This window comes from Glycine soja, chromosome 7, assembly GCF_004193775.1.
Source record: "Glycine soja cultivar W05 chromosome 7, ASM419377v2, whole genome shotgun sequence".
Lineage (NCBI taxonomy): Eukaryota > Viridiplantae > Streptophyta > Magnoliopsida > Fabales > Fabaceae > Glycine > Glycine soja.
This window is the reverse complement of record NC_041008.1, coordinates 15,686,255-15,707,695: the sequence shown is the minus strand read 5'-3', so window position 1 is coordinate 15,707,695 and position 21,441 is coordinate 15,686,255. Positions and strand designations below refer to the sequence as shown.

The 21,441-nt window shown below is 31.5% G+C and overlaps 1 pseudogene; it reads right to left on the bottom strand.

Annotated features, from left to right (window-relative positions):
• Window positions 1–8,230: 8,230 nt before the first annotated feature.
• Window positions 8,231–20,856, bottom strand: LOC114420411 (annotated as a pseudogene).
• Window positions 20,857–21,441: the final 585 nt, after the last annotated feature.

Sequence of the window (21,441 nt, the reverse complement as noted above, 5' to 3'; positions counted from 1 at the left end):
CAGAGAAAGTTGAATAGAAGCTTGACTTCACCTTTTGCCAGCTTCTTCTCATTTTGTCTTTTTTCCACCCAACATTAATTAAGGAATATATTCAGTAAAAAAATAATTAAGGAATATAATCCATGATATAATTATCTGAACATAAAATAAAATAGGCTTACATATCCCATATTTTAAGTCACTAGGTGATATCATCGGTTGTTTCAAAATATATTAGTGGTTGAATAATGTTATATTATTATTTAACTGATAATAGAAATTTAGAATAATTTATTTACATTTATTGTAAAAATTATAAGATAACAAAAAAAAATAACACAATTTTATATATCTCAATAAAAAAAAGTATTTTTAATTCTTTAATCAATGATCTAAGTACATTAATCAGCATTTGTTAAAAGTTATTTAAGAAAAAAAATATAATTACATATATTACTTATATTTCTCAAATAAGTGCCATACTATTTTAATAATTTAAAAATTGCTCATAAAATTGATAAAATAAAATAAAAAGTTTAAATTGTTTGTTGGGTGATTGCATCTTCTTACTATACCTATAATGATGACAATGAAATGACTTATAAATACTCCTTGTTTAAGCTTTCTAATATTTTGTCAAAAAAAAAAAAGTTTGGAATTTAAAGCTTAATTTTACACTATCATTATGTTTCTATCGGTCAAGTAGGAGCCGTGTCTTATTGTCAGACTTTGTCCCCACGGTTATTTAATGATTTGTGTATTTGTTTTACAATGATTAGATTTCTTATTTTATCAGTCTAATTACTACTCCCTTCTCATTTTATTATAAAGTTTAAATAAAAAGTGCAGTTTATTCTTTATTATAAGATCTAATTTAAAATATCTTTTATATTAGTTACTTTTTTATAAAATAATCTTAATTAAAGTTAGTTCTAAAATAACATGATAATAAATAAAACATAACATTAATGTTTGTAAGCTTTTTTCGTAAAGATAGTTTTAAAGAAAAAAAAAATGTGAATTCAAGACAAATTTAATACTTTTAACGAACTAAACCAATTTTTTGATATCGATAGGTTAATTAATTAAATATTATAATATGAACTAAAAGTAGTATTATAATAAGATTTCCATTCTGATATTTCATTTTATTTAAAAATTATTTATTATTTTCAATGTGGATAGTAAATAAATATTTTTATTTTGAATAAACTTCAAATACTTTTTTTTACTATAAAAGTGTAGTTGACAGTAACTCAAATGTCCATCATTATATTTAAATGAGAATGGAAAGTAACAGACAAATGGTAGGTTTGTAGCTAGCCATCAATATGCTAGTCAATTAAATACAAATAATTTAATACTTTTAGAAAATTAGCAACAGTATATTTTTTATAATACATATTTCGAAAATATATCATATAATCAAATAGCAAATTTTTATAATCTCAACTTTGTACTCACAAAATATATTCTAAAAGTATATAATGTAAACAATTATCCTTCCATCTCAACTAACTTTCAAAGTGTTGTATTTGGTTTCCATCACAAAATTAAAATTTTGATATTATTGATTTCTATATTATTTTTTTGTCTATTTTAATAGCCTAAGTTATCGTATATTATATTTTCTCTTTTCTTTTCATATATCATTCTTTATAGTAAAGAAATTTTAAACAAATATTAATATATTATACATTTTTCAAACAAATACAAAACCTGCACGCCCTTCTTCTCCGAAGGATGTGTACCATACACGTTAAAAATCCACACCAAACATATGTAATACGAACCAACTATTCTCACTTGACTTTTATTTGATACTTTTTTTTCTTTCTAATTATGATTGTACTCAAGACTCAATTTTCAATTTATATAATAAGTCATTTTGATTCAAGAAGCCAAACTATCTTCCATATATCAACATTGGCTACATTAAAACAAGATAATATTAACTCTGAAAGGTGATAAAAAGCTACGTGGAAAAGTAAATTTCTTTGTAAATGTACACAAATTTTTTAAACTCTTGGATTAAGCTTTGGTACATTATTGTATATATTGGGTTTCCCACATGCATCATTCATCTTTCCATTCTTTTCCATGTGAACCTCAATGCTATTTTGCACGTTGTCGTCGAAGATGATTTCCGATGGCTCCTCCATTGTTATCGACAATAAGTTACCACCCACCATTGTCATTCCACTCCAATCACCCCCGTCACCCACCAAACCTCCTCCGCCACAAGCATTGCTTCTCCATTCAAAGAATGCATGAGAAATATGAACATAATAACAAAGAACTCAGATCCGGATTAACGAACGACACAGTCAAAATCCAAATCTAAAACACAAGCTTAACACAACAAAAATCCAAATCATGAAATTGGATATGACAGAAAATGATGCACAACAGAACAAAAATCCAGATCTCAGTTAACACACAACAAACATTGTTTCAAACCGAAAACGCTCCAAATATTCAGATTTGATTCATACACTTTTTAAAAATTTAAATGCGGGAGAAGGTATACGGTGCGATAAATGTACCATAGTGATTGTGAATATGATTAATCTAAGGACTAAAATAATTTGTGTACCATACACAAATTCTCATACCCAACTACTGTAGCCTGTTCCCCGAAAGGTTTAAGGCATTGTGCTAAAAAGTTTATATCGTCTCAAACTCATAAATTAAGTTTATAACATTATTGTTGTGTGTAAATCTTTTATTAAGTTTTGTTATTCTAATGAAATCGTTACTAATTTGAATGTCAAGGTATCTTTTATAGATAGTATTTGTATTTATAGTGTCTAGTCATATCAGAGAGTTATACCACTTTTAAAAAATCTCATATTTTGATTCATGTAAACCATACTTATATCATATCAATGTTAATAAAAACGTTAGTTGCACCTGAATTTTGTTCTACTAATATTTCATATTGACATTATATCAATATTAAAGTACATTATTATTTATTATCTTCGATATTAACCAGAAAAGGATAATGTGTTAAAATATTTATGAATATTTTTGGTTGGAAAACATTGATGAATATGAATGTAAAAAAGATAAATAAATGCACTACCGCATAAAGTCAAGTCAAATTGGTTTCAATAAAATTATCACATGTTAAAATAACGATTAGAAAAATTGTATTTTTGTAATACGCATCAATTACACACTTGGCTGATTTCAAGACCCTTGCAATTACGGGTTGTTGAATGTGTTGGGTTTTATAATAGATGATCATCAGTTCTGTCAAGCGACTAATAATTATTCACTAAGTCATAATTAAAAATAGAAAGAAAAAAAAAAACTTAACTAATCTTAGAAAGAGAAGTACGTAGTACTAGTATTTTATAGTAACTCTGACGAAAAAGTTGCACTAAAATTCTAAAAATAATTGTTAAATAATAAATGAGATATTTGATCTTGGAATTTTTAAGCCCATCATCAATATTCAATTATGATGACCTTTTCACCTACTAGATGGAAAGTAGATAATGTCATGTGTGGGTGAATGTTCAATGGAAGATTCAAGTCATGCACATGTGTATATTCATGTTTTGATGATTACAAACAACTGCTTCCAATGATCAGTGAATTCGTAAGCCATGTTTACTTTAATAAACAATTGTGAGATTTGTGACAAAGATTACGAATCTTGGCAAGCAATTCTGCAGTTTAGAAATGTTCGTAGTTGACTACAGCCAAGCCTGTCGAATACACCAATCTCGAGTATTTTTACTATTTTGGGTGCCATGTGTGTATTTATACTAATACTGTAATATTTAATCAAAATGTTAACGTCAGCAATTCATGGCCCATGAAACAGAAAGAGATTGTACATATAAAATATAAAATATAAAATTAAAATTAATAATAATAATAATAATAATAATAATAATAACTTGTTACAAATAAGAGTTGTATAAATTGTTATATAATTTTATTGTATGAATAAAATGTTTCAAATGAAAATATATAGCATTAGAAATTTTTTAGAGATAAAATAAATTTGGAGAACTATGTACATATTTTAAAAATTACGAAGTTTCATTGTATATACATATTATATATCCAGGTCAAATGAATAATTGGAAAAACGACAATTCAGCAAAAGAAAATAAATGAAATTGAAGATTCAAAATAATGTGACAATTTGGTGAGCAACTTTTCCGTCTAATACCATAGAAATTGATAAATACTTGACATAAAGTATTAATTATCATGTGAGCGGTCATCAACAGTCAACTTTCATATTTCACAAAGAATGATATTCTTTTGAATTGTATGAGTTAAGAACTAGGAGTGAGTTCAATTCGTATGGCACATTTAAGCCTAAATGTGTATATAAAAGTTGACTTGACTTTCAATATAAGAAAGTATACGAATACATATAAGGTGGTGTATAATTATCTATAGTGGACCTTGAGTCCTTGGAATTTTTGTTTGCATTGCTTTGCCATGTTAGATACTGCCTATAAGGGAGATAAGGGGGTACTAATTTAGGTAAGAGTATTTTAACCTAAGAAATTATGCTTAATCTAATCTAATAAATTCAAATTACAAATAAAAATCATATTTTATTAGATTGAGTTGTTACATTGTTAGGGATAAAGGCTAAGCTACACTATGTTAACTACACTAACTGATATTTGATAATACTTTCGCGTCTTCTTCTCATTCATTGCTTGATATTTATAGGCTTACATTGCTATTGGTACTTAATAAACTATAACAATTATGTTACAACAGAATTGAGGGAACACTATGGATGTCCCCTAATAGAATGGTGAGCACAAATGTTGTCCCCTTTTATGCATAGTCATTCAGGTAAGTGGGCTTGGTGCAGTTCCTTATTGGTCGGGTAGTTGTTATGTCTCCTATGGTCCTGCTATTGCTATCAATACCCATCGCTGGAAAACCAACCTTGTCCTCAAGGTTAGACAATAAAAATAAACTGAATAGGGGGTGGATTTAGAAAGAAAGAAAGAAAAAAAAGAGGTACGTGAGTAAAGTTGCTTTGTTTGTGGGCCTGTTTGGGTCTAGTTGATGAAGACTGCTGCAATTGGAATCTACTGTTATGTTTTACGTTCTTCTTCGTTGAATGGCTATCCTTTTGTTAAAATGGTTTAGCTTCAATGTTGATGACCACGACCGTGACAGCCGTAACACTCGTGTCGACGAAGCTCAACCCGTGCCAGCCATGGTGGAGGTGGAGGCGATGGCTTCGGTGGTGGTGGTGGATGTGGTGGCAAGTGTGGCGGTGGGCATCGTCGTTGATGATGGACAGAGCAAGAGGTTGAGGGTCGACGACACAAACCATGGTGAGAACGGCGGGTGCAAGAAGGAGTCCGACAAAGCCAAAGCGAGAGACCGTGCTACGAATGTTCCTCTAGCTGTGACAGAAGCAAGAAGGAGAGAAACTAAGAGAGGAGAGACGGGGTTGTTGGTGATTGAGGGAGATGGAGCTGGCATGCTCGAGCATGTGTGACTTCATTATGGAGCTTCCATGGGAAGCTACCATGGGGAGTGATGTTGACTTGGGTGCGCGACATGGAATCAAAGTCAGCATAGGAAAGGAATCGACATGGGGGCATCTGTCGATGGTGACTGCACCGAAGAAGAAAATGGGGAGCGTTGGCTGGGTACCATGGTATCCAGTTTCAAGAGAATGGCATCGAGATTGAAGATCATGGAGGCTTGGGTCACTACGAAACCAAGTTGAGTTGCATTGAGTTCGACGATGGCAGCCTCAAGGCAATCAAAGCTGGATGAGGAAAGGTCGACTTCCACCATTGGAGGGTGGTAGGGAAGGGACAGGTTAGACCAAATTGTTAGGGACAAAGGCTAAGCTACATTATGCTAACTACATTAACAGATAGTTGATAATTCTTCTATGTCTTCTTCTCATTCATTGCTTGATATTTATAGGCTTACATTGTTATTAGTACTTAACAAACTATAGCAATTATGTTACAACAGAATTGAGGGAGCACTATGGTTGTCCCCTAACAAAATGGGGAGCACAAATGTTGTCCCCCCTTATGCATAGTCATTTAGGTAAGTGGGCTTAGTGTGGTTCCTTATTGGCTAGTTTTTGAAGAGTTCCATTGGTTTAGACTTTTGAAGACGATGACAACATTTAATGGCTAGTTTTTGTTGTGCCCTGCAGAAGCACAAGACTAAGCAACAACAAATTTCAAAGAGATAACATCATCCTTCACGAAGGAAAAATTTGTTTGTAAAGCGAAAAAACTAAAACAAATCAATGTGCTTATGAACATATGCTACTATGCTAGGAATCATTTATCTTGCTATTATATTGGTACCACTTGACTAGGTACTTGTATTTTACTTTTATAATATATTATTATTATTATATGTTAAAATATATTTTTTGTCTTTATAATTTAGTGTTTTTTTCATTTTTGTTCTAGCAAATATATATTTTTCATTTTATTCTTACAAAATGTAATTGTTTTGCTTTCATATCTAAAGTGTTTTATATAGTAAAAAAAAAGGTTTTGACCTTACGGGGAAACATACTTTCGACGATGGTTATTTTGCGCATTCAAAGAAATTTTAAACCGTCTTCAAAGATAACGTCGTAAAAAGTTGACTTTTCACGACGGTTCTTAAAAAATCGGCTTAGAATGTTTTTTTAAATAATTAAAATATTCTGAGACTTCTAAAACAGTTTTCCCAAACAATCATCTTAGAAGGTAAACATTTTAAAACGATTTTTCAAAGAACCATCTTAAAATATATTTTATATAAAAAATAAATGAAATTCATATATATTTCTTACCATTAATCTCAAATTTCTATTCCTAGTCACATGTTATTTCAATTTCATATATCCTTAAATAATAATAATAATAATAATAATAATAATAATAATAATAATAGAACTAATAATAATAATATCAACTTTAAATAGAAAAAAATAGATGTTCCCCTCTAATTACTATTGTGCTAAATAACTACGTGGGGTGACTCATGTCCATCAGCGTACGTAATATTCATGTTTTGACACTATGAAATTGAATATAATATGCCACTTAAACCAAAGTAAAGGTATGTGCTTCCCTCACTCCTTTCGAACAACTCTGGATGGTTGCATTCCTATCATAGTTGATGAATAATATGTATTACAGGCACACCCTTGGTGGGAAGAAAAAATAACTTCACACAATTGAATCACAACAATCCTTATTTCAAAATGAACCAATCTTATACTACCAAATAAAAAAATTTAAAAAGGGAAATCATAAAAATGTGTTAATAGTAATATAAATTCTTGATTGACCACACAATTAACAAAATACATACAAAATTGTAGAAAACACAATCCTAAAGAAACGCACAATATAAAATAATTAATCTGATTTTTTTTAAAAAAAAACAAGGGCTGGAACAATTATCAATTAATAATAGATGTCACTCACTTATTGTTACGCATCATAATCAGGGGGTACCGTTAGCAGGGGGGACACAGGAGGTAGATGGCAGCACGGGGGTGTCACTAGGAAGGCCTAAAAGGAGAGTAACCCTTCCCTCTCACCTAAAGGACTACGTCCGTTAACGATTAGCCATGCAGATCGCGTAGACGCAAGTTGTAGTAGTTAGGGTACATAATAAGTTGTGATTGTTAGAAGGTTCTCGAACCTAGTTGCAGTAAGCGTGGCCATTAGGCCGTTAGAGGTTGTTAGGTTGTTAGAATCGCGGAGGCATCCATATAAATGTTTGTATCTTCTGTTAATAAGCATGAATAACACATTCCGATATTTCTTTTCTTCTTTCTGTGGGAGGATTCTTGGGCCTCGAATACCAAGCATAGCATTGGTGCTCTCGTTGAGAGCCCATGGCCGCCTTCCATGGCTGCCATACCCATCTCCACACACCTTCATTGTCGCACACCCTTCATCCCTTTGTACATCCAGCTCAATCCCTTGGGATTGATTTTGAGAGTACCCACCAACGGTTGCTAAGCTTGTTCGATCCCGAGAGAACCTTCTAATAATCGCAGCTTATTATGTACCCTAACTACTACAACTTGAGTCTACGCGATCTGCATGGCTAACCGTTAACGGACGTAGTCCTCTAGGTGAGAGGGAAGGGTTACTCTCCTTTTGGGCCTTCCTAATGACACCCACATGCTGCTATCTACCTCCTGTGTCCCCCTTGCTAACGGTACCCTCTGATTATGATGTGTAACACTTATGCACCGCAGAAACAAGATTTAAGCAAACCTGGTTGCACATTTGATAGCCTAGGCTTTATCTAAAACCATATATTGCCATTTCACGCGACGAAAATACTTCTTATCATATACTAATAGCTGGTAGCTTGTGATGAGAATGTGAAATTTAGCTTCCCTGGTAAATACACAAGGTATAGTTACAATAGAAATAAGAGGAATGAAAATTAAAGACTAAAATGATAAATTACAATGGAGCTTATTTTGGGACGTGAGGGCCAAAATCAGCATATGAGTAGTGTATTCATATTGACCAAATCCTTCAACACCAAGAAAGGGGATTCCACCATTGACATCCTTTTTTTACTTTCTTAAAAAACCAAATGTTTTGTTTCACAATAACTTAAAAGTGAGAAAACCATCATTTCATTTCAAAAACAAAATTGCACCAATTACAAAATGCTCCTAATTTTAAGGAACTTCAAAAGTTTTTACACCAATTTTTGTTTAGTTTTCAAATTTAAATACAATTAAAAATTGGCAAAACTATACTTTTTGTCCTTTACTTTGGATTTCATTTTTGTCCCATAACTACTTTGAAATACTCCTAGCTGCATTTTATAATATTTTTTTTGCTTTGCTTTTAAAATTTTATCAGATAGGAATATCACAATAATAATTAAATAAACTTAAGAAATTTTAAAATTATATCTACAAGGACTTGTGCTTACTTTTAAAACATTCATTGATTTGCTCTTTTGATTCTAGATTTGTGCTATATGTTAATATTATACTAATTTTATATCTTGTATTACAGTCAAGTCGAGTCCTATACTTTTTAAAATGTCATATATTGTTATGGTTGTGTCGTATTGTATTTGTATCCTATGTCATATGTGCACATTCTAGACTAAAAATATCGCTGACATTCCCAGCACAGTTAATTAAAAAAAAATGAGCAGCAAATTCCAGAATACATAAGGTTCTTATATTGAGAAAAATAACCTTATTTGAGCATAATTTTTCTTCCTTTTTGAATTACACCAGCTCAAGGCAATTTATTTCCTTTCTTAGAAATCTACCTTACCCCTTACTCGGCAAGTAACAACAAAAATGAAGTAAAATACTCCAACATTTTTTCCACCCTATTCTCAACTTTGCCTTACTAAATCCACCATCTGACCATCATTACTCATAGGTTCAATCAATATTCTTAGTGAAAATAAAAAGTCGCACCAGTAAATTATCATCTTTCGTTTACTTCATAAATCAATTTTAGAAGGAAATCCTTATTTTGACAATTTTTTCTAAAACACATCAATAAACATAAAGGTATCAAGGGAGACTGCATTCCACAAACCAAATTTATATGTATCGAAATATCCAGGGTTAGTGTCATTTGATTAAAAAAAAGTCCATTTTTCTCAAATAATAACCTATGTAGAAAGTCATTACTGTCCCTTGCCTCTTTCAAAGTTAAAAAAAAGGTAAATAATCACTTTTGTTCTTGAATTTATAATTTGTTGACAAATGTGTTCCTAAAAGATGAAAATACAAAATTTAGTCTCCGAAAGTATAAAAAGTACAATAAATATATTCGGCAGTTAACTTTTGTCTATCACCGTTAACAAAATAGCATACGTGTCACAGAGAGACGAATTTGTTAATGAAATGATGGTCAACGTAGTCATCTCTAATTGTCAGCATGTGGACATATTTGTCCTATAATATTTTTTTGACTTTTCGTTTTTTCACTTTATTACCACATGCATCCCTGAAAGATGAAAATAAAAAATTTAGTCTCCGAAAGTGTAAAAAGTGTGACAAATATATCCATACATTAATAATAGATTGTGACTAATTATTATAATTTGGAAAAATTTATAATGATTGTGACAAAAGGATCAAATTAGTAATTTAATATTTTTTTTAACTTAACTCATGTCAAATAACAAACAAAAGTTAGTGTACATTTAAAATTTTGATTTGGTTGTTAACTGAAATTCAGATCATAGAATTAAGGTTAAAGAGGTGAAAGTAAAAAAAAAATAAGAAAAAATATAATAAATAATTGCTTTTGTATTTGCTTTATTAACTTTAAATTAATGATAAAAATCCATAAATTAAATTGAGTCTAAAAGAAAAAGAATACTCATTTTATAAATTCGTAAATAATTTTTTCATACTTTCAAACTTGATGAAAGGTTCAAATAAAAAAAATGTTTATTGTAAAACATTATGGTTAAATTAGATCCATGAATAACTTTTAGAAAAAATTACAATTGCAATGACACTTTTAATTTATAAAAAAAATACTCACCTCCTTCGGAATGATTTTTTTAATGTTATGATTTTTTAAATAATCAATCAATAAAAAATAATTGTGTATGATTTAAAAAAATTAATTTAAAAATCAACAAACTTTTATTATAATTTATAATTTGATGTCATTGCATATACTAATAGACATTTATATTTTATTATGAAAAATTTATAGAAAAAAACAATTAAATAAATAGTGCTTGATTAAACAAAAATAATTATTTTCTTATTGTTTTACAGTAAAAAAAATTGTATTGATAGCTTAAAAATTATATAACAGAAACAGATACTTATCAGTGTGATATAGCTCTCCCAAAATTTTGTCGCAATCATTATAAAATTTTTCAAATTATAATAATTAGTCACAATTTACTATTAATGTCCGGATATATTTGTCGCATTTTTTATACTTTTGGGAACTAAATTTTGTATTTTCATATTTGAAAGACGCATTTGTCAACGGAATGGGAGGACAAAAAGTTAAAAAAAATATTATATGACAAATATGCATATATGCTGACAATTAGAGATGGTTACGTTTATAATCATTTTAGTAAAAAATTTGTTCATCTATGTCACATATGCTATTTTTATTAACGGTGACAGACGGAAGTTAACGGTTGGATATATTTGTCACACTTGTTATACTTTCGGTGACTAAATTTTGTATTTTCATCTTTTAAGGACGCATTAATCAGTGACTTACACATTCAAGAACAAAAGTGACTATTTACCCTAAAAAAATACAACAAAAATTAAAATTACCTACGGTAAAGATCCTTTAGGTTAATACTTTTCCTAAGTAATGTCCGCTCTAAAAGCCCACCCTGATATGGAAGTCTTTTCAGTTCAGGGCAGAAGCGCTCAAGTTCCTCATTCCAATTATTTAATACAGAAGTAGGTGCAACAACCAAAAAAGGTCCCCATATATTTTTTTTCCTAAAAGGGACAAATATGTTAAAAAAAAGTCACAGTAATGTACCAAAACATGTGGTTGAATAGCTACCTCAGCTAAATGGGCCAAAAAAGCCATGGCCTGAATGGTCTTTCCAAGTCCCATCTTATCTGCTAGAATAACATTTAAACCTTGAAAGATACCAAAAGCCTTCAAATTAACAACCAAATGAAATAAATCATTGAGACTTTATTAAGGATTGCTTAACAATCTACTCATAACAATTAACGAGCCACTGAAGACCTTTTGGCTTATATTCTTTAAGAACCCCTTTAAATAATTCAGGTGTCTGAACAGTGGATGCCACTAGCATGGTGGAGCTGCAACACATCGACACAAAAGGCTTAATTCAAATGAATACAATATTGCTTAACTCATTTCCCAATATTATCCAGATGAACATTAATTTTTATTTTTTTGCATATGTACAATTACATATGTCCATGAAGTATAGAAATAAATTTACACAACAACAAATAAAGAGATAAAAGAAACTCACGGGGTTTGCAAATCAATATTACTTGCTCCAACAACATTTGGTGGAAGTGGATCAATTTCACCAGCTTGGCGCAGACTCAAGCATTCAGTGTCAAAAGCACTTGTCAACATTCTCTGCTTAGAAACTGCTTCTTGTGCAACCTTCAAAGCTTCATTCTTCAATTCAGCCTATTCAGGATCTTCCTCCTCGTCAGGCATCGCATCTAAAGAGTCAACCAATGCATCTTGATCATCTGCACCTTCATCTTCCTTGGGTAAAGTTTCTGAAGATAGTAAGTTTGACTTGTTCTACATAAAGTGGTTGTACAACTTAATCAATTGTATAAGAAAATTAAGCCTTTGTTATTGCCTTTTTGCTTCTCGAAGCTCATGTTCATGCCTCAAAGCTTCAACAACTTCTATTTGTGTAAGGAATGAAATTAAAAAAATTACAGCATATTCAAGTCTAACATACAAATGAAAATGTACACTAGCATGACAATATTCTAGTTTGAAAGATAAATCCAAGTACACATTGTTGTATCTGCATGTCTACCAAATTGACCACCCATTTTATGTTTAGAGTCAAGATGTAGGTGTGATATCTATTAAAAGAATATCAATTTTTTCTCTATCTCAAAAAGACAAAAAACACCTAAATTGAGCAGCTTAGACCCGAAATTAAATACCATGGTTTGAAAATGGTGAACAATACCACCTGGATCAATCATTACCACTACTTTTAAAAAACTGTGACATCATTTCAATAATCTCAATGAAAAGAGATTTCAAAAACTGTTATCCATAAGATAAACAAGCATCAACGAAATACACACAGACATAATGACATACACTAGAAGGTATGCAACAATCATGTAACACTAAAGGTCACCATAATTACATAAAAAAGATGACTTCTTGAAATACACTATCTTCCAGAGTTCAATATCCAGCACCATCAAATCAATAATTTCAGGAAGGAATTAAGAAATATCATATCCTTGTTTATTCATTTCCAGAACAGTAACATGTCTCTAGCTAGTTTTCGGGTGCGTATACCAGCAGTCCTTGTCCATTTAAGGGATCTACTAACTCTTATTCTGACATGAAAGAAAAATAGGTCCATATAAGTAATAAATTACTGTAGACAAAAAGTTGAATACAAAACCTACCATCAAAATCTTTAGACTAGACAACTCGATTCTTGATACACCACAAATCAATACAAAATATAACAAATAGAAAATGTATTTAGGGCAATGCCTCTCTTTGACAAGTCTATGAGACCCTTTTGGCATTAATGAGTTGTTTTCAATGAAAAATAGTGAAGTTCCTATGATGCTTTGGTATTTCTCTTCTTATAATATTTGCCCAAATTTTTCCACATCTTTCCATTTCCTCCTTCTCGATCAAAGCAGGGTCTTTCTTCACCTTTTGCTTCTTAGGTAGGCTTTTTTCAATGATCTGAAGCAATCCAAAGACACAAAGCTAATGATAAAAAATAAGGGAGAATGTAAAAGGGAAAACATCAATTCATTTTATATGATAGATACCTCATAGGTGTCACCTTTCTCCAAAACCTTCACATAATAAACCTGTAATACTCCTCCCTTAGACAAAATAGATCGCCTTATAATTCCCCCTACCCCCTCCGAAATGGAGGAATTCAAATCAACATCAGGCATTTTCAAACTGAATTTATGAGTTGAATTAGAAGCCACCTTAAACCATGATTCATGATTAAAAAACTCAAACACCATAAAAGGAAATAGAGTAGAAAAGGCAAACCTATCAGTGCCATATTGCGACGAGAAATCTGCATCATGGTAGTTTCCACGTTTTTGAGAACTGGAATCATTCATCCATTCTGATGTACTCTCTGCCACATGTAATCCTCCTCCACTATGTTGCTTTTCACAAGTGGAGCAATAACCTGATTTTGGACAGGACTACTTAAGGCACCCATAAACCTCCTCTTGTATTTCTGAATATGCTCTCCCAGCATCGATCGATATTGCTCCTCCATCATGTGTGCCCCGTAAAAACTGCTCTTTTCCTTGTTGTCACTATTTAGAGACCACCTTCTCTTCTTGAACAAATTCACTTCCTTTTCATGCACATTCCCATTACTGTGATTTGTAATCCCCCCACCTACTCATGGAAGCATCACAAAGATACAGAACACAAACTAAGTCCAAGCTCTTAAACCAACAACAACTCATTAGCCAAACAGTAATATCTACATACAATCATGAGAATCCTAGTAGCTAAGTCTCTCATATAAACAAAAACCCTCAAATATAGAAACAATGTCTACCTTGGTTGTCTCTGCTCTCATCCTGACTACTATTCCTATAATAATCAAAACCATCATCTTGTTTTGGAAGTTGAAATTTCATCAAAGGCTACAAAACAATGTAATCAGAAACAACGAAAAATAAACAAAATCTTCAAACTAAGAAAAAAAATCTCAAGACATAATACGAAGTTAAGAAGCAAAGAGAGCATTAAGAATTTTGTTTCTGATGTAGCTCCATGTGGAGCTTGTAGGCCTTGGATCTTCTTCATCAGTGGATTCCTTTGCTTCTTGAAGTTTAATGACAGTGGAATGAAGAACGAAAAAAGATGATTGGAGACACCACTTCAAGGAGAAGATGAGTCAAGAAGAAGCCCACCACCATAGGAAGCCATGAATAAGAGCTTGAAGGTATGAGAATATGAGTGGAGAGAGAGGGAGAGAAGGAGCACAAAATTTTGTGTCTCAAAAGAGGTCTGAACTTTGAAGTGTAATTCTCAAATGATCAAAGTTGAAAAAATGCGCACACATGACCTTTATTTATAGCCTAAGTGTCACACAAAATTGGAGGAAAATTTGAATTTCTATTCAAATTTCACTTGAATTTGAAATTGAATTTGTGGAGCCAAAATTTCACTAATTATCATTAGTGAATTTTAGTTATGGTTCAGCCCACTAATCCAAGATCAAGTCCAAGATTCTCCACTAAGTGTGCTTAGGTGTCATGAGGCATGTAAAACATGAAAGACATGGACAAAGTGTGACTATATGATGTGACAATGGGGTGTAGCAAGCAAATGTTCACCTCCCCCTCTAAAATTTAATTGGATTAGGCTTCTCCAAATTTAATTAAATTTATTTCCCAACACACACATCAATATTCACTTAATGCATATGAAATTACAAAACTACCCCTAATACAAAAAACTAGTGTAGGTGCCGTAAAATATAAGGGCTGAAAAATCCTACATTTTAGGGTATCTTACCTACATTATGGAGCCCTAAATACAAGGTCCAAAAATAATGAAACCTTAATCTAATATGTACAAAGATAAGTGGACTCATACTTAGCTCATGGACCCGAAATCTACCCTAAGGCTCATAAAAATCCTAGGGTCTTCTCTTGCATCTCTGGCCCAATCTTCTTGGAGTTTTCTATCCAATGCCCTTGAGGGGTAGGATTGCATCAGTTTCCCCAAAAAGATCCAAAGAAAAGGGGACAAAACCGTGAGAAGAACAAAGGCTTGGATCAAAAAGGCGATGAGAACAAAATGCATAATCAGGTTCCTATTTAATAAACAAAAAAGGGGTAAAATAAACAAAGCAAAGGTTGGGCAAGAAAGGGTTTTGGAGCAACAACACGGAATCGAAGACAGAAGAGTACATATTTGCAGAAAAGTTAAAGCTCATCTTCGAGAAGATGTTAGCCATCTTTGACCTTTGAGATCCACTGGTTCACCACAAATGGTTTCGGTTTCGATTTTAGAAATGAGAGGAACCCAAAAAAGGGCAAAGCCATAACCACGGGTGTGAAGCGTTGACCTAATAAATTAGGACATTAGAGAAGTGAGAATGCAGAGAGGCACGAAAGACTAAAGGGTCTATTAAAAACAATCAAAATTCTTTTAAGACAGTCTTCGCAAAATTGTCTTAGATTGGTATTTTTTTAAGACAGTTTTTGCAAAACCGTCGTAGAATAGTTGTCTTTATTTACGAAAATGTCATTGTCTTTCTTTCTAAGACGATTTTTAATCAACCGACATAAAATCATTGTCGTCAAAAATCATTTTTTTCTAGTAGTGTGAACATTAAAAAACCGTTATTGAAAACACTACTTATAAGGACTAAAACAGAAAAAAGATTTGCAAAAACAAAAATAAAAATATTAAATTGCAAGGACCAAAGATGCATTTAACTCATCTTATTCTTATTATTATTACAATACACTATTGGAAAAAGAGCTTTCGACGAAGGTTCTTTGGCACATTCAAAAACAGTTTTGAAGCCAACGTCATGGAAGATTTTAACTTTCCACGACGGTTTTTAAAAAATTGTCTTAGAAAAACTATCATTTCTAAAATTGTTTTTAGACAAATAATCGTTTTAAAATGTATTGTTTTAAAAAAATAAAGAATTCTAAGACGGTTTATCTAAAAACAGTCTTAAAATGTCTACAATCTAAGATAATTTTTCAATGAACCATCTTAAAATGTTTTTTTAAAAAAATTCAAAATAAATTGACAATTCTAAGACGGTCTTTTTTATAAGAAAATGTAGAAAGGGCTGAATTCCAAAAATCGTCTTAGAATGTACTTTTTTAAAAAAAAATTAAAATAATAAATTATCAATGGTAAGACCAAATATTTGAAATTTTAGGATACTGATGAAGTTATAATTAAATATATAAATTTATAACACAATTTGGCATTATGGAAAGTATATGATGAATGTTGTGCACACAACATTATGCAACTAATACTAAAGTAGATAAAATTAATTGGTGGTCACCCTTAGCAAGATGAGGAAAATGTTCAAGGTCGAAAAGTAGAATGGCAAGTAGGCATAATACCATATCTTGATTGATTGCATAAGAAATTAATGCTTGAACAATAGTATATTATTATTGTTGATGGATTGACAAGTGGATCAATTCGTCCTAAGTAGTAAAGTTAAAATGGAAGTACGAGTATTGTATCCATAGGAACTTTGTTTGTACTTAGGTAGATGAATATTTTGTTAGTAAAAAAAGTTAAAGAAAATTAATTTAAAAAGATTATGAGAAAAACAGTAATTTAAATTGACAAAAAATTAAATCAAATAATAGAATAAATTTAAAAAAAAAAACTAAATTGATTAAGTAAAGACAGAAAAATTAGCGAACCCAATAATATTATAGAAGTAAATTTAAAAGATGAGAATGTTGAGAACTTAGCCTACCAGAGCTACTCTTTGATGTAACGTTAATGATTTTTCTCTATTTATAATTATTTTAATTTACACCTACATTTATTAGTATGCTCTAACTTTGGTCCCCCGCATGAAAGAGTCTATTTTATCTCTCAAATCCCTTTGCAGAGCTAAAATAGTAAAGTGCATTAAGAATAGAGATGTATAACAGACTAAAAAAATATCAACATATCTCTAGTGATGACTTTATTTAGATACCATTTTCCAGTCCTATTAGAAAATAACAGTCTCCCAACGCTATCCCTAAAACTTATCATGCAAATGGATGATCAAGCCACAAACAATAATATTAAGCACAATAAAAGATAATGCAAATGTAATATTCATAAATAGATAGGAAGATAAATTACATCAAGAGTAATTGACTGCCAAATTCCCAACAAAAAGGGTTTAGTCTCTCATAGTCATAGGAGACTTTACAATTGAAAGAGAGAAATATTTAGTGAAGGGGAATACGATAAGAAAAGGGGATGGAAGGAAGCAATGACTCCTAATGATTACTTATCCTTCTTCTAACATTTGCCTTCTATAAGGACTTGTATTCTCTTGGAAGTTATGTGTGTGTTTTTCTTCTTCTCTCTTCTTCTGTTATAGGCGCAGATTAGCTTAGCTAAGCGGGTTTCTCACGCTAAGTCCGTCTTTACTTTCCTGAATTAGCCTATTTTCTTAATTAGTCTTACTTTCCTTAATTAGTCTGCTTTTGTTAATTAGCTCTGCTTTCTTTAATTAGTTTGTTTTCCTTAATTATCATGCTTTTTTAGGCTTTATTTTACTCACTAATCATCATAAATTCATCACTCTTAATATTCTCTTCACAAAAACTTAAATGATGCTAATTTAACAATTATTTGCTCAAAAAGGGAGAAAATAGGAAAGAAAAATTATAAATTCCTATATAATTTAACTCCAAAATATACTCATAATTAGCGGTTATCAATTATCTATCATTCTATATTTCAAAATCTTCAGGAAGCTTATTTAGTTCATGATATTAAGAAAATATAGCCATGTAATAAATTGTCCTTACGTTGTACAAGTCATTCGGATTATTCCACCTAGTTGTGATGCCAACATCATATCCTAAGGTTCGGTGGTCATATGCATCAATCTCATCAAAGTAATATTTGAAGTTAAACAATCCATGTATTGGATATAATTTTGTATTCTCAATCACTTCCTTGAGTGCATCAAGGCCCAAATACATGAGAACCTGTGAATAAGTTATAAGGTTGCTACAGTTATCAAAGAAGTAGAATTACATACAAACATAATATAAAGCACACTAGACCAACATAAATAGCATACACCGGCCATTAATATGTATAATTATAACCTAGAGTTTGCATTCCTAAGTTTCCAACTTTCCAATCTAGTCTACTAATATAAACATTAACAATAACAAGCCATGTATGGAAACATGTAGCAAGTTAAGAGTAACCATTGTCAAAAAGATTATGAATGAACAAAAAATCATATTTGGGATACAAAATCAAACAATAATCACATGCAAAACTTGTTAACTCGTTGGCAAGTGTACCAATTTATCACAAGTAGTAAAATTAAAATAGAAGTCCGAGTGTCGAGTCCACAAGGACTTTGTTTGTACTTACGTTGATGAATACCCAATTTGTAAGCAAGAGATAAAAAAATACAATGGATAGAATAAAGAAAGAATTTGATATTAAAAGGGAAAAAGAATAAAATAAACAAGATTAAATGCAAAAGATAGCTTTAGAATTTAAATATGTTGGGGCCTAGCATGCCTAACTACCCTTGATGCAATATTAATATTTTTTTCTCTTTAATGTTTTCTCAATTTTCACTCATATCTACTAAGACACTCAATCATGATCCCTCACGATGAAGAGCCTAATTTATCTATTCTCTCTCCCAAATCCATTTGCAAAGATAGAATACTAAATTGCATGAAGCATGGAGATGTATGCAAAGGCAAAGCAAAGTCACTCTATCCCTAGCAATGAATTGTTTAGATGTCATTTCCTAGTTCTTTAGAAATTACCATTTCTCAATGTATAACCCCTAAAATGAATGCATGGATGACCAGACCATACAATAAAGACGAAGAATAGAAAAGAGACAATAGAAATAGAAATTACATTTAATAGATAGTAAAAGAAGTTACATTACAAGGACGTTGATTGCTAGGCTCCCACAGAGGGGGTTTAGCCTCTCATGGTGACATTTTCCCCTTCACTTGCAATGATCCCCTTGCACGCACAAGTCCCCCTTCATTCATAATATGATTTTTCACTCATTCATAATCTTTTTGAAACAATAACAATATCAATATCACATAAAAGATTTACAGGAATGTCCTTTTTTCTTAACAAGCAATTCTTTTGAACAAAACATGCAAAAGCAACTAAAAAGTAGTTTACCTATACAATATTTTGGCCAATTTCTTGCTTCAAAATTACTCACCCAAATACAATGAATACACAACACAAATAAAGTAAAATGAAACTACTATCAAATAATTGTTGGCATCATCTACTAATTGAAAGCATAATTGCATGAGATTTTCTCAAATAGATCAATGATTATGAGAATTTATATAAGTAATAAAATCAAGACAAAAACATTCTAACTTTTCTTTTCCAATGTGGTGTGCAAGCTTCTCAGCCAAGGCTTGACCTGGTGTATCCCCATCAGTGGCAAGTATAACCTGAGTTGCCTATCAATATAAACATTGAGAAAAAAAAATGAAGAGAGTGTATGGAAATTTTTTCTTTCTGCACATTCAAAAGAAAGAAATAATAATTAACAAACCTTCTTTAGTTCATCTTTAGAGTTCCACCTAATACTTTTTGTCCTAGCTTTAAAAAATTAGAAATATGACAAAAGCATTAGATTACAAATGTGACCACAGTAAAGACCAACAACAAATAAGAAAATAAAAAATTACACAAATAATATCACAGATACAATATACTAAGAATAAAAAAAGACCTTGTCCTAAGGTGGCAACTCCTTTGAGGAGATTGATGGAGGTGCAATATCAGGGACCCTGGACGTGTTTAAACATGGAAAATCCAAACATGTTATGCTCGTGTCTTCTGCAAACACAAACTCGAAGTTGGAACGAAACCTATTTGATTGAACATCTCTGGCGTAGGAGACAACCTTCGATTAATAACCCATCTCTGGAGAATGAATATCTTTGTATTCATAGGTAACCTCTCTGTTCCTTAACCTGTTTCTTTGTTTCAGTCTTTTACTCTAATACTTTCATTTGTTTCCTTTTCCAATCTCTCTATTTGTCTATATCCTCTAAGTCTCTCTTTGTTCTTGTTTTATGAGTCTCTCTCTATTCCTGTTATATGCATCCCACAGACTAGCAATCCCTCATTTCCTCTATGTTCTCTGAATCTCTGTCCACCCCTCTGATCTCTACTCAATGGTTCTCACTTTTTTGTTTTCTTTGCAGTTTGTTTAGTATGCATATAAATTATTCTTCATTATTACAGCCACCATGCTTTTTTAGTTCTACAGTAGTCTACATCCACCGTCCATCATTACTAATATTCATCCATAAAGATACAAGAAACTATTGGGAAAACTGAACTATTTGACTGTTACCAGGCCATAAATTGCTTTCCCGTTGTGTTGTGCATCAGTTATGTGGGACATCTAAACACTCACTCTCAGGACTGCACATTTGGAGTGTGAAGTTTACATAACAAGTCAGTCTATAAGCTCCGCAAACAACAAGAACAAAAAATACAAATAATAATAATAGAAAATCCTAAGTGAAAGAGGAGAAAAGTCATGCTAATGGTTCAAAAATCAAGTCCCTGCTAGTTAATTTGAGCCCACAGGTCAGAAACCGAGGACAAGGGCTGCCACTCACTCCTTCCTTTAGACCACACAAACGTATTTTCAAAGAAGTATCCATTCAAGAAATGCTCTATCCACATCAATTTCCATGTAAATATGACAAATAGAGGTTTCAACTTCACCATAAAACAAATGCGCTCAAAGTCTCAGGCCTCGAAATTCACTTAATTAATTGGGGAACAAACAACAAAAATCAAAATATACAATACCTAGCCCTAGCTCCACTCCACTTCATTAAAAAAAATAAACAGTTTCAAATTACTTAACTCATCGTGCAACTCAGAGAAGGCGTAAGGGCCAATCTGTTGTTGATCCTTGCCAAGAATGTACCATCGAACTTCAGTAACCTTTTCAACTACAAAACCAAATTATTATTGA